General features: G+C 37.4%; 1 protein-coding gene across 2 annotated transcripts in view; it reads right to left on the bottom strand.

The window, feature by feature from the left end:
- The window catches only part of MXI1 (MAX interactor 1, dimerization protein), a 76,998-nt gene that overhangs the window by 24,847 nt on the left and 35,998 nt on the right, over positions 1-16,153 (bottom strand). The window lies entirely within an intron of this gene.

Consider the following 16,153-nt stretch of genomic DNA (forward strand, 5'->3'; position numbering starts at 1 on the left):
AGAAATGTGCGTGAAGGGAGACAATGGACAGTGTAAGACACGAAATGGCAACAATAATATATCATTGATCAAGGATTCTTGAAGGTGGCAGGGAGGGGGAGGGAGAGGCAAAAAGGGGAACTGACACCAAGTGCTCAAGCAGAAAGAAAATGTTTTGGAAATGATGATTTTAACATATGTGTGCATAAGACAACTGAATTATGGATTGTTATAAGATCTGTAAGAGGCCCCTCAATAAAATGATTAATAATAATAAAGACCATGGCCTGCCAGAAGAACATCTGACTGTACTTTTGTGGGTTATGTGTTAGGCTGCTACCTCAAGGTCAGTAGTTCCATTCCATCCGTGTCTGTGAGGAAGAAAGATGATGCTATCTGTTTCCGTAAATAGTTCAGCTTGGAAAACCCAAAGAAGCAGTTCTATTCTGTCCTATAAGGTTGCTAAGAGTCAGAATTGACTCGATAGCAGTGGGTTTTTTTCCCTACGGTTTATTTCTAATTACTTCAGTTGAACTTGTACTGGCATCCAGACATTCTGCACTGATGTACTCAAAACTCTCTTAAAAATACGGAGAGACATCTGATTAACCTTCACTGGCCAAGAAAGGTGGTGCTGTTTGGCAAATTGCCATGTTACCAGAATGCACATACATTTGAACTTCAGCTTTTCCATGCCCAAACTAAAAAAATCCTTGATAAAAACAGTTCATTATACTATTTTTTAAAAACTTTGACCATTTGAAAATTTTTCTTTTTAATTAAAGCATTAGCAATAAAAAAATGCCTTGAAGCTAATATTTGAAAGTTAAAATACTTATATATTTAAGAACATTCTGTTCAAATATTACTACATTAAGCATTATGACTTATATGTTAAATTAAATGGAATTTTATTGTAACAAATTTAAAGCCAATTAAATGTTTTGAAAGTAATAAAATGCCTACTGGCTTGTCAAAAGAAAATTAATATGCATAAAAAACTATCTGAAAATAAGAGGCTTATGATTTCAAGAATTATAAAAGTATCAACACTAATATCTTTCCTTTTAAGCAGAGCAGAATTTGCTAAGCATAATTATTTTTTAATGTTCTAATAAAATATTTTATAGAGCAAAAACAAGGTTTGGTATACAATATTTAAAACTCACTAGTAGAGACAAATTATGTGGTAGTTACATAATTTCATGCTAACTTGAAGATATAAAAAAGTTAGGGGTGATATTCAACCTGTCAATCAGGTCACAGCCTAGGTACCTCCTTGTGAGTGTGGCCTTCTCATAAGGAATGCCCGGGGAACCTCCCCTTCTCTCTTTGCCTTCACCTTCCTGCTAGCTGGCTACTCAGACCTGTGCTTCCATAGCCATTGGATCTACATAACTTTGCACCCACCAACATGTGATATTCCTGAATTCTGCATCATTGCTTGTAACTGCGTGGGTCTGAAGAGGGACTTAAAGACTATTATTGGACATACGGACTTGAATTGGATTGGGCTGGGATGTTTTCTCAATTCATGATTAGTTCTTGATATAAAAGCTCTTATACATATATGAGTTTCACTGGATTTGTTCTCTAGTCAACCCAGCCTGACACACAGATTCCTTCTTAATGAACTCTTCATTTTAATTACTAAACATCTTTCAAATTCAAAACTTTTTTTTAACTTTTTTTTTTTGCCTTCCTTGCCCTGCCCCCGCAGAACTTTTTTTTCCAATGTTGTAAATATTCTATGTAATTTTTCAACAGCTTTAATGGCAAGCAATTTACATATCATATAATTCAATAGTTCCATCATTAGATTATATCACAAGGAACTGTACAATCCCCACATCAGTTTTAGAGCATTTCCCCCCCATGGTTAAATTGTCTTTAAGATGATTTATGCAATCACAATCCATTCTAGTGCTCCCTCCCCCTCCATCTTCACTAGTTATTCCTGAAATCCCCTTTCCTTCCCTATCTCCCTTCCAACCCCCATAACCCCTGTGTCCCCTTGGATCTAATATTCTCATTACGCAGCCATTCTTCCTGTGCTTCACAGGTGGGCAACCCAATAGGAAACAAAATCATGCCAAGGTAGTATGGGAAAAAACATAATAGTATATGAGGGGTACCCCCCAAAAAACAAATATTTTCCAAAGCTGTATTTAAATTTTTTTTACAAAACAACTTTATCATCTTCAAAGCATTCTCCATTACACTTAATACATTTATTAAATCTGCGATTCCATTCTTGGAAATCGCTTTCATGTCCTTTCATGTTTCTCTTTATTTGCGGAAACAAAAACAAGTTGTATGGGGAGAGGTAAGGTAAGTAAGCTACGTGGGGCAAGAGAGGAATGCTGTTTTTAGCCCAAAATTGGTGCACTGAGATGGCTGCATGAGCAGGTGCATTGTTGTAGTAGCAAAACTAGTCTCCCGTCTGCCACAAATCAGTCCTTTTTGTTGCACACTGTTATGCTATCTTTTCTGAACCTCTAAATAGAAAACTTGATTAAAAATCTGACCTGGTGGAATGAACTCCAAATGAGTCAACATTTTTGTCTCTTTGGGAAGTTGACAGAAGTCTAGAATGAGGTTTGTCATCTCGACCTTTCATTTTTTTTTTGAAATGAGAAAACCACTCATACACTGAGTTTTTCTCATAGCGCTGTCTTTGTAAGCTGTGTTCAACATCCCAACAGTCTCTGTGGCATTTTTCCCATGCAGGAAACAAAATTTCACAGCTGCATGTTGTTCTCTTAAATCAGCCATCACAAAAAACGAGGTTTGAGCAAAACTGCTTTCACAAAAAAATTCACTGTGACCAGAGAGAACCTTCACAGGGGATGCCACTAGGTACAAAACTAAGTTGCTCAATGCTTGCCTAGCATGGGGAGGGGGGATGGGGCAGGGGCGGGGAGTACTATGAAAGCTCCACCCAGTGGATTTTTTCCAATTTTGGGGGGTACCTCCTACAGACAAAAATGCTAATAATGCATAAGAAGAAACGACCCCCAACGATAATTTAAAAAGCTAGGGCAGAAATTTCCATAAGAGATACTTGCACCGAGAACAAATTCAGGTTGAGTCTAAAGGGTAGTCAACTGGCCAAGTCTCGCGTTCGATCCAGCATAATCAGGATGACAAAGGTCTCTGGCTGACAGACTGTTCGAGACTCCTGCCTGTGGCCAACGCAGACTGCCAGGGGCTCAGTCTGACTAGATATTCTGCAGATGAGTTTGGGGCTCCCACTGTCCCCCACAGCCCTCCACAAATTGGGTGTTCATAATTTTTGCTCTGATGCTTTTTTCCTAACCATATTCAAATTTTGTAATTGTCATCTTCGGATAACACAAGCTGGTGTGCTTCTTCCGTGTGAACTTAGCTGACTCCTTGCTTAGATGGCTACTTGCTTGGTCTTTAAGACCCTGGACACTTTTCTGATAGATAGCCAGGCATCATCTGCTTTCTTCACCATACTGCTTTATTTAGCAAGGGGATTATTTAATGAAGGTGAGTGTTGAGCAAGGCCACGATGTAAGAACTAACTGATTGTTCTTAAGTTGGGGCTAAGATTTTGTGTGAGCCCCTAACCCATTCCTGGATCTATGCCTTCATTTTTTTAAATTCATTTGTTTACTTATTTATTTTAATTTGCTATAATTAGAGAGGTAATACATATCTCAGAAAGAAAGCAACTATATATAGGCAATAGTTTTTCTTTTAACAGCAGCATTTACTCAAATTCACATCCTATAGTCTTTTCTCAAGTTTTCAATTCTGAATGAAAAGAAACATTAGCCTTCTCCCCCAAATTTAAGTTTGTCCAAAAACATTGTTCCAAGTGATCGTGAAAACTACCACAAAAGAATTTATGTTAAATAATTTTACTTTTAATGTCAAATTACACATCAAAACAAAACATTTTATAAAAAATCAGAAAACAAAATTAACACAACTGCAGATAAGCATCATAGAAAAGTGTTTAGTGTATCTCAAAAAGCAAGCGGCAACTTACAAGACGTTAACAGCAAGTTATAAAGACAGAACAAGAGTGGCAACACACTTGTATAAACGCAAAACATTTTAAGCAAATGTTTTCACAACAACAAGAGATATGTCATGCCTTCTGTGTTAGTCTGGGTTGACTAGAGAAACAAATTCATAGACACTCATATGTGTATAAGAAAGAGTTTTATATAAAAGAACAATTATGTATTGAGAAAATATCCTAGCCCAGTCTACATCAAGCCCCTAAATCTGATATTTGTCCATATGTCCAATATGGGTTCCATACATTCCTCTTTACCCTCATGCAGCGTATGCAATGATGCAGAATACTGGAAGATCGCAGGCCCGTGGGTAGGAAGTCTTGTGGATCCAGTGGCAATGGAAGCATCTCAATGCTGGTGAGAGTCTCCATGTGTCTCTCCAGCTCTCTCAGTGTCTCAAGAGCAGGAAAGGAAAGGCAGAGAGACTGGGTCTGGCCTCCAGTGAGCTATTTGTCTCCATTGTGCCTCCAAATGAGGGCATCAAGCTGCTACCTGATTGACATTCTAGACTCCACCCCTTCGCTCAAGTTGACAGATTATGTAACTGCCACACCTTCTAAACTATTTATAGTAAAACTCTTAAGACACAGTTGAGTTTCTTGGTCTGCTGGACAAATTCAAAATCAGAAAGAAATGTACCTTCATCTGTAAAACAATCACCCTCCAGGGGCATTTTTCCATGCCCAACGACTTTAGCAGAGGTCACATTATGAAGTACAATCACCACATAGTTCTTCAGTGGGTCATACCTCGAATATCCTATGGAGAACAAACTGTTTTCTCTGAAGCAGTAGTGGAGAACAGAACTATTTTCTTTGGACAGGGTTGAGGGGCAACAAATATCTTACTATGTGCTTTCCTAAAATATTTTCTATTTTGAAATGGCAGGCTTCACTGCCACCCTCAAAATAAATAAATAAATAAAGCACAGCTATTTATTTGACTTGGCATTCAGCCTTTTTCTCTTAATCTAACAAAAGGTGCATTGCTTGCTAGAGAAATGCTCACTACTAATTCACGGAGCCCGTTGTGAGCACAGCTTTACGTCAGATACAGAAATGAACAAGTTGCAGTGTCGACCACGACGGAGTATGTATGATCTACAAAGGGAAGAAATAACAATAGGAAGCTCAAGGATTAAAATTCATGTAAGTGACACAATGACTATGAGCTGGGAGGCATGAATCCTCACCATTCGTTCAAAAATTTGACCTGAGAGTAAAGAGTAGGAATGGGTACTTGAAGTATCAGAATTTTTTAGAACGAGAGATCTTAAAGACCATTCAATTCCCCCCACTTAATTTAAGAGAGTGTAAAAGTCCTGTCTGTAAACCACAATGTTTCTAATGACCTCTACTGCCCTCCCCTACTAATACGCTGCTAAAGGGCAGAAATTTTTCAGAGTTCAACCTTTAAAACAGTCACTATGTTAAATGTTATGGAGTGACAATAAAAAAACATGGCCTATCTAGAAGTAAGTTGCAACTAAATATAAAACTATAAATTTCTAGTGGACCCAGTCAGATCTGATTTGAAACAACCTTTGGCAACTCCAAATGGGAAAAAAAATAAACAACGGAGATGCCCCAGAACTGGGAATGGCTTTGGCAAACTATCAAAGCAGAGAAGGCAGTGTCGAAAAGCTCCTTGTATTGTCTGAATGATCAAGAAGAGAGATTTCAATATATTGACCTACAGCTACTTCAGGTAATTGATACACAAATGTTTTAAATAATCTAAGCCTTCTTCCCTTGAAGTTTTGCATAACAGCAGTGTGCTTTTTGCCTCTTGCTACGGCATACCTCATCTAGTGATCACAGGAGAGACTGGTGTGATTGATGCCATCTGTATTGAATTCAGGACATTCTTTTTGACAATTTGACTCATAAACCATGTTAAATACGAAAACCTGCTCTTCTCCATTGACTTTCTCCAATAAGACAGCAAAACAAGAAAGTCATTTCTTAATGAGTTAAATTTCAACTTTACTTGATATAGGAGATATGACTATAAACTAAGTCAGGTGTTTGTTCCATTGTGGAATTATTTTTCTAGAAAATGTGTGTCCAAGAACTAGTATTGTAGGCATTTAAATTATGTTTGTTTTTTTCTATTAAAAATAATTCCACAATAAACACTTTATTCAAAGCGCATTCAACACACGTGTAAGGGTTTCTGTTGGAGACCTTCCTAAAATTGGATCTCCTGAAATCATGAAAGGTTTTGCACATTCCATGTTTTGGACATATTTCCAATTTGTCCTCCAAAGAGGGATATACATTGTAATCGCCTGTCATCATGCACTTTTTGGGGAAAAAAGGAAAACAAAACAAAACCTGGTTAAAAAGTAACTAGAGGAAGAAATCCTATTCTCATTACTGAAATCTTATTTAAGCCCCTAGTTTTGCACAAAAGACAGGCACCTTTGGGACTTTTGATTGACTTTACTCACTAGAATAGATTAAAAAAGACAAGCAAGCACAAAATAATTCTCTTCTTCCTTGAAACAGCTAAAATGTATCAATCTGGACTTCAATTTATCAAAAGAAGTACTGAAGATACTAAACTCTCGCATTTAATAAAAAAATGGTCTTCTTTGTTGATATATCTCTTGACATGTGGTAACTACTAAAATTTGCATCCATATGGAAATTTTTTGAAACACGTAAGTTTAAGAAAGCATATCTTAAGTTATTTTTACACTTTCAATATTTATCTGAGCATCTATGAGACAATGAGTATTAAGCAGCAAAAGAACAGAGCAAAATAGCATTTGTCTTAAAGTTTAGCAGAATTCTGCTACTCTATATTCTTATGAGCATTAACATGAGTTTTATGAATCAAACATATTCCTTAAAACTGAATACAAAAGAAAGTTGTATATATTGCATCATCTAAAATGTATCAGGACAATCTACTAATTAAATTATTCCTGTTTTTTTAATTACAAAATAATAGCTTGAGAGTATTTTCTAAACAAGTTATAACTGCACTGAAGCACACACACACACACACACACACACACACACACACAGTCACTTGGATTTAAAAAAAAGACCAGATCTTCACCATAATATTCACTATGTCATCAATTATGCAAAGTCTGATCTAACTGTTTATTTCCAGACCCACTTTGAGAATATGAGTTTTAGGTAACAGTATTTTTGTGTCATTTTTTAAAGCCCAGTGATTTACCTCTCCCCAAGTATCTATTGTTGAACTGGTTTAAACTTTAGGAACTGAAATAGCTAAAGTACTGACACACCTGGTTTCTAGACTACTCCTTGTCACCTTGAAGTACAGGTGACAGAGAGTAGAAAGCTTCGCTTCAATGAGCTATTTCTGACAAAGGTCAATATAGAAACTGTGAATCCAGCCAGACACAATTGCAATGACTTCACTGCATAGGCTGCATTTTAGATGTGTAATTCTATCTGGCTACACTTCCTCTATTAGCCATAAATTTTATCTCTAAAACTCACCCATTACTTCACCTCTATCTCATATAACCTTTAATTCTAACTCTAACAGGTGCCTATCTGCAATCTGACAGCTATTTTTAGGTTGTCTAAAGTTTTCAACATTCCTATCCCCATAAAAGCACAGCTAAAATAATAATTTACTTTCACACAAACATAAATGCATCAATTACATGTCCCTTACTCTTCATACTGTTTGATAATGTTCACTTCCATTATTACACAGTTCTATAGCTTCCTAAAATAGTTAAATTCTATTAAATGTCCTATAGTTAGTGTCTTCTAGTTTCCAAGGCAGAGTAAATTTCTTAGTGTTTGCAGGAGCCCTGATGGTGCTGTTGGGTAACCAATGGACTGTTAACTGTAAGGCTGGTGGTTCAAACCCAACAACCACTTCAAAAGAGAAAGTTGAGGTTGTCTTCTCCCACAAAGATTTAAAATCTCAGAAACTTTAAATAAGGCTGATAGCAGGTTTTTTGTTTTTAATTACCCTCAGCTGACCCAAACAATTTTTTATCACCACATATACATTTGGAAGCTGGGCAATGAATAAGGAACAATGGATGCCTTGGAATTATGGGGTTAATGAATAGTGAATATACCACAGACTACAAGAAGAATGGACAAATCTGTGTTGGGAAAAGTATAACCAGAATATTCCTGCAGGAGAAAGTGCCAAGATTTTACCTCATGTACTTTGTACCTGTCCCTGAAAAAGCACATCATGTTTGGTAAAGTAGAGGGTCACCAAAACTACAAAAACAAGACGCCCTTAATGAAACGGATCGACTTCGGGGCCACACAATGGGCTCAAGCACAGCAATGATTGTGAGGGTGGCGCAGAACCAAGCAGTGCTTCGTTCTGAAGCACAGAGTTTCCCACGAGTTGGAGCTGACTAAACAGCACCCAACAAAAACAACCTTTATACCTTTAAATTCAGTACTAGAACTAACCTCCAAAAAAGTACAAAAATATAATTATACTCTTCAAATCTTTTATGTGAGTTAAAAAATAAAGGTATCAACATTGGCCTAACAAAGGGGGTAGCTATCATTTTTTATTTGCCAAATCAGAAAACTAGGTCAGAAGTTTCCAGTTCATTACTGGACAATACTGCTTCTTCCTTCTTCCCAAAACCATTTTTTAATTTTGTCATTCAAAACAAAACAAAGCTATGTATTTACATTTTCATTTTTACAAAAGAACCTTGTCACCTTCAAAGTACTCTCCATTACACTTAATACATTTGTCAAATCTGTGAGTCCATTGTTGGAAGCATTCTCAAACTCATCTGTATGACTGACAGTACCTCCCTCATTTTTGTTTCCACCTCTTCTACGCCCTCAAATCACTGTCCTTTCATGTCGCAAACAAAAAGAAGTCCCATGGAACAAGGTCAGGTGAGGTCAGGTGCATGGGGCAAAAGAGGCATGCTGTTTTTTGCCCAAAACTGGTGCACTGAGATAGCTGTGTGAGCAGGTGCATTGTTGTGGTGGCAAAACCAGTCCCTCGTCTGCCACAAATCAGGCCTTTTTTGTTGCACAATGCTCACAATCTTTTCAGAACCTCTGAATAGGAAGTTTGATTAATAGTCTGACCTGGTGGAATGAACTCCAGAAGCACTATTGCCCTCACATCAAAAACAAATGAGCATCATGGTGATCTTTGTTTCACTTGATGAGCTTGTCTAGGGAGAGGTGACAATGGCATCTTCTATGATGGCTTGACTGATGTTTGCTTTTGGGGTCATAAGAATAGCACCATGTCCCATCACTAGTAATGACCTTGTAAAAAATGGTCTGGGTTAAAAAAAAAAAAAAGACGAAAAGTCTGGGTTGCTTTGGAGCGGCTCTTTCTTTCTTTTTTCCGGAGCGGTTCTTTCAAAGCACGGCATGTTTACATCTTTTTTGGTCAGTCAGAAGCCGCTGCACAAATTTCGCATTCACCCTTCTCATTCCGAAATATTCCATTATAATTCACTGAACTGAGCTCCAAGATAGTCCAGATAACTTCCCCGTCTCTTCAGTGGTTCATCATTGGTCTTTATGCACAATCACATGAATGTTGTCGACATTTTCTTCCGTTCAGGAAGACGGCAGTTTAAGAACCAAAAGGTCATTTCAATGTCTTCATATTTCTTTACCACTAGTGAGCATATCGTCTCTGTCCAATAGTGGTAAGCATAGGGAAATCTGCCAACTGCTGCTACTGTCTTTATGGGTGCAAACTAACTAATCAAGTATAACAGTCACTTGACACTTTCCAGAAATAGTTTTAGTGCCTTATCTTCTATTGTGGTAGTTACATAATCTGTTGTCAACTTGAGACTATTAAGAGTGAAGGGGTGGCATTCAGGTCCCAGCTTGATGACCTCATTTGGAGACACTAGGGAGATACACAGCTCGCTGGGGGTGGATAGAGTCACTCACTCCCTGAGAGACATTACTGCTGACGAGCCAGGTGTGCTACACTGATGCAGCCAGTGCCCTGGGGCTGGGGCTAGAGGATCCACGTGGAGACCCACACCAGTCCTGAGAGGCTTCCACCACTGGATCCACAAGACTTTCTACCTACTGGCCTATGATCTTTCTTCCTGCATCCAGCGTCATTGCATGTGCTGCATGAGTCTGAAGAAGAATTAATAGACTGGTAATAGAAATAGGAGCTAATATCAGATTTATGGGCTTGACCTGGACTGGGTTGGGATGTTTTCTTAATGTACAATTGCTCTTTGATATAAAGTTCTCTCTTATACACCTATGAGTGTCTAAGGATTGGTTTCTCTATAAAGCTCTCCCTCCATCTGGCTCAGACAACCTAACACAAGCTAATCTTTACTACAGTATCTTTAGAGACCAGCAATTCCACTTTTTAACCAAATTCTTGTTTTAAAAGGCTGATTTTTGCCTGTGCCCAAATAATACACAGTACAATTCATTGACTTCTAGCACAGTTATGATTCCACATCCGTGATTACTTTCTAATTCCATAACATTTTCATCACTCACTCACAAAAAAATCTCTCTTACCCTTCAATTCCTCACATGTCCCACAGGCCCACTCAGCCTCAAGTTTACTTACTGTCTGTATGATTTGCCTTTTCTGAACACTTTCAATAAATGGAATAATGTGTGGCCTTTCTTTAACGGACTTCTTTCACTTATCATACATAGCATTTTCAAAGTTCATCCATATTGTAGAATTTATCAATATTTCATACCTTTCAATTCTATGTATGGCACTTCCATATATTTAGACTATAGAAAAATAAAAGCAATAAGCTAATAGACAAATACACTCTATTATATGGATATATCATATTGTGTTCATCCATTCATCAGTTGATAAACAACTGGGTTATTTCTACTTTTTTGAAATAATGAACAATGCTGTTATGAACATAAATGTACAAGTTTGGGGATAGGCATGTGTTTTCATTTCTCTTGGGTACTGTCTCAATTATCTAGTGGTTATTAACAGAAATACCACAAACAGAAATTATTCTCTCATAGTTTAGGAGGTTGGAAGTCCTAGTTCAAACTGGTGGCTCTAGGAAAGGTGAGTGCTGTCTATCTATCTCTTGGTTCTAGGGAGTTTCCAGCTCAGGAACCCTGAGTCCAAATTACAGGTCATCTTGGAGCTAGGAGGTCCCTTACTCTTTTTTTTTGAATTTTAAGTCATTTTTTTCTTTTTTTAAATCATTTTATTAGGGGCTCATACAACTCTTTTTTTAAAGTGTTTTATTAGGGGCTCATACGACTCTTATCACAATCCATACATTTATCAATTGTGTAAAGCACATTTGTACATTCATTGCCCTCATCATTCTCACAACATTTGCTCTCCACTTAAGCTCCTGGCATCAGCTCCTCATTTTTCCCTCTCCCTCCCCAGTCCCCCCTCCCTCATGAACCCTTGATAATTTATAAATTATTATTTTTTCATATCTTACACTGTCCGATGTCTCCCTTCACCCACTTTTCTGTTTTCCGTCCCCCAGGGAGAGGGTTATATGTAGATCCTTGTAATCGGTTCCCCCTTTCTACTCCACCCTCCCAGCATTTACATTTCTTATTGAACTCTCAGGAATATTTTGCTTTGTTTCATATATTTATCACTTTTTACTTACGTCATTATAATTCAATAACATAAACTGATTATGTACATCTACTCATTATTAATATTATCTTTACATTTAGTGAATATTTACAGAGTACCTGCTATATTACTAAGGAAAAGTAAGCAAGATAAAGCCCTTGCTTACATGAAATTTGTAGTCTAGTAAAATAAGTTAGATAATACAAACAAATAGTAACTGGAGCGTGACTTAAAGGTTGAGAACTAAGTAAAGAACTAGAATAAGACAGTCCAAGCAAGAAGAACTTCAGATACAAAAACCCTAAAATAGAAATATACAGTGTGTGTCTGAGGAAACAAAGGAGGAGTGAGTGTCAGGTGGACTATGGAGTAGGACTTTATAGAGGAGATTTATGTAACAGCAACAGGAAATCAGTGGAGGACTGTACACATAACACGATATATCTTATGAGGAGATCACGTTAGCTACTATGTGAAGACTGAAATGTGAGGAATAAGTAGAGGTAGTTAACGTAAGGTGACCAGACATCCCACTTTTGGTGGGACGGTCTCTATTTTTAACAATTTTTCCCGTGTCCCGCGGCATTTTTTAAAAGTCCCGATTTTTGGAAAGAATGCATGTAGGGTATACGGTTTTCGGCTGCCATGTGGCTATTTTGCCAGGATATTGAGTTTTATCAATGGTGTCCCGCTTTACCAATGTTAAAATCTGGTCACCTTTAATGGAAAAAAAATTCTTTCAATAAGATGTTTCTTAATCTTTCTTTGTACTCTCAATTCAATTCCATCACTGAGTGCTGACTCTTACATCTTTCTACTACATGGACCACTTCAAAAGCATCCAAATCGGTCTCCCTGCTTCCACAGCTAGACTGCATTCTCTCTCTCTCTCTCTTTTTAAAAAAAATCAATTTATTGGGGCTCATACAATTCATCACAATACATAGATCAATTGTGTAAAGCACATCTATACATTTGTTGCCCTCATCATTCCCAAAATTCACTTGCCTCTTGGGTTCCCGGAATCAGCTCATTTTCCTTTTGTCCCCCTCCCCCTCCCTTCCTCCTCTCCCCTCTCTTTTTTTTTAATGCTTTGAGCATGCCCATCTCATTCTTCAAAAACCTTAGTAAGTCACTGCTGCCAACAAAAGAAAAAAAAAAAATCCAAATTTATTGGCATTCATAACTTTGCACCCTCTAATCCCAAACCACCTTTCCAGTTATCTCCCATTACTAATCTGATTGATTTTGCTGTTCCCCACAATATGGTATATTCACTCGTACTTGAACAGCTATGTGGTGCTACCTTGTTGCTTTCTTGTCTCTATTCATATTTATCTTTATATTAAAATTCTCTTCTTCACTGTTCAGCATCCATTATCCTTGAATATTCATAGCATGGCTTTTTTACTACAACCCATAGTATTTCAAAGTATGATGAAATATACACAAGTGTCACAGTTCTCCACTTAACTTTAATTCATGCAATGTACTTTGTTATTTTCTACTCTATTTCCTTTTCAAAATGACATAGACCACTAACAGTTGACATTCCATGTCCACTCAGAGAGATCAAGGTATTGAAAGGTGAAATCAATAATTACCACACTACAATAACCTTAGGCTTAAAGGTAGAATGAGATCATCTTATATTTCTTTCTACCTGGAATAGATGCTAAACACAGTATTTTTTATTCATTAATAAAGAGAGTTATACCAAACACAGCTATTTTATTCATGATTCACGATCAGGTAGCATAACAATTAGAACAATTTCTGGTCACATCCATCTTGTTTCAAATTATAATTATGATAGTTAAAATGACAAGTTTTCCATGCTACTTTGACCCACATTTTCTGCTTTCCTAGCACCGTGAGAGCCCACAATGCCCCATAAATGCTCATGTTCATTTTTCCTTCCCTCAGAGGTATGAGAACGTCTCTGTCAGGGAAACCCCTATTACCATTCATCGAACATCTTTCTCTTTTATCACAAATACTGAGGCACTTCTGCTCTGCCTAGGAAAGCATTATTAGCCCAGTGTCCTCATTTGGCCCTTTCAGCTTTGCCAAACGTTATAATCAGGATAGGCCTTTTGTTTCGATGGAATGACCGCTATTAAGGTTGAATTGCCTCTCCTGCAGTCAGCACTAAGGCTCTTGACCATTAAAGTCCTGTAAAGTTGTTGACTCTTTCCAAAACATCATCAGTAATTTGAATTAAGAAAATGAAAAAGCAATGAAGCGATCTAAAATCTGCACTAAATGATCTCTTCTCTGGCAAAAGATTTAACTCAAAAGGTAAACCAAATGGGCAGAGAAAATTCTTAAATCTCAGAGACTCATTAGGTTTACCAAGAAATGATTCACATAAGTTCCTAAGGAATGCAGAACACCTAAAGGGATTCTGCTGCCCTCCCACCTCTACCTCCTGGGCCTATTATGATCTGTTACGGGTGCAGGGGGACAGCGTGAGTACACAGGTAACCAAATGTTCCAAACATCTGGATCAGGTTCAGATTATCCAACAAGATTTTAGATAAAATAAGCCTCAGGATCATTTTAGAAAGAATTTTAATTTCTATTTCCATCTTGAAACTATCTAAAGCTCCCTAGGTTATAGGCATCTTGGGGCCAACTGTGGGCCAGAGCAAACTATTCTGGGCCTAGGAGACCCCAAATCTCCAACATTAGGTTTTCCTCTGAGATAGGAGAATTAAGAACCTCAACATTTGTTGGCTATAGTCTCAAGGCCAAACTCTGGGCTTCAGCAATCTTAGGGATTTATTTAAGACAGCCATCTAGAATTATACTGCCATTCAGAAACATAAGGCAAAACAAAGGAGATTCTGGGAAATAAAAAATGGAAGGTCTCCTGCTGAAAACTACCACAAACTAGCAAACTGTTTTTGACTAGAGCACTAAATGTTGGGCTTCAATTTTAGCACTCAGTATTAAAGAGCATCTACTGTACATGCATTGAGTGTGAGGCACTGAAGATACAAAATGGAACAAGGCAAAATTCTGCCTTTAAGGCAGTCATATACAGAACAAAATAACTATGAACAGGTGATCACAATACTACCTGTTAAGTCTTACGAGTCTGAAGTACAGTACAAAGTTGTGGTGGTTATTTAGTGCTGAAGAGTCATCTCTGACTCACAGTGACCCTATGCACAACAGAACAAAATATTGCCTGGTCCAGAGCCAGCCTCCCAATTGTTGTTACGCTGGAGCCCACTGTTGTAGCTACTGTGTCAATCCAATTCACTGAGGATCTTCCTCTATTTCACTGACCCGCTACTTTACCAAGCATGATGTCCTTCTCCAGGGGCTGAGCTCTCCGGATGACACATCCAAAGCATATGAGATGAAGATTTGCTTCTAAGGAGTATCTGGCTATACCTCTTACAACACAGATCAATTCATATTTCTGGCAGTCCATGGTATGTATATCTGTCAACACCATAACTCAAAGACACCAGTTCTTCAGTCCTCCTTGTTCATCGCCCGGCTTTTGCATGCATGAGGCAAGTGAAAAAATCACGGCCTGGGTGACGTATACGTTAAGTCTTCAAAGTGACATCTTTGCTAAAACACTTTGAAGAGATCTTCTGCAGATTTTCCCAGTGCAATGTGTCATTTGACTCCCTAACGACTGCTGCCATGGGCAATGACTAAGTAAACCTAGAGGACTAAACTATGCCATTTTATAGAGGATACGACACTTTAGCTCATCGCAAAATGAAACAGTAAGCTAGTCAATCTGTAATGATCCTCTATTAAAAAACAGAACTTAAAAAACCTGAAGGGCATGGAGGAATTATTTGTCAAAAATGGTTGTTACAGATGATTGCAATTTGTGGGTTACTAATCATTGTATAAAAGATAATAATCATAATCTTATACTTCTAAAACTCTTATCTTCTCTCCTGTATTCCTTTTCTCAAGAAATGGTAATACCAGCCCCCAATAAAAGTATTAAAAAAAATAATAACAGTCAGTTAAAAAAAATTGTAATACCATCTAAAACATTCCACAGTCAACTAATCAAAATTTTCTATTGATTTTACTCTATACTACCTCTTTGTTCTGTCCACACCTACCTCCAGGACCTGGATCACTGCAATAGCCTCTAAAAGGATTCCTGTCTTTGGTATTCTCCTCCTTCTGCCCAATTCTTCACACCACAGTTAAAATGCTCTTTTTAAAAATACAAGTCTGATTATATGTTATTATATGAGGATCCACTGTATAATCATTCAACTGTTTCTTGCTGTTCTTAGGAAAAGTCCAAACTCTCCTTTCATATGAGAGGGATTTAAAAGCTCATGGGTAAAGTCCATTAACTTTTCATTCCACTTTTCTACAAAGTTTGAAAGCCCCTCGTATAAGTTTACTTTTCAAGACTTTTTTTTCCCTTGGGCAGGGGAATACATACATATCAGATCTAAAATATTATGTTGTAGCAGTTGAAAAGTTAAATACAAGTGTGTGTATATACATATATACATATTTATATAGATATATATTTACACTGT

The sequence above is a fragment of the Echinops telfairi genome, unplaced genomic scaffold (genome assembly GCF_000313985.2).
Source record: "Echinops telfairi isolate 266 unplaced genomic scaffold, ASM31398v2 ScPeMD7_70;HRSCAF=299, whole genome shotgun sequence".
Classification (NCBI taxonomy): Eukaryota; Metazoa; Chordata; class Mammalia; order Afrosoricida; family Tenrecidae; genus Echinops; species Echinops telfairi.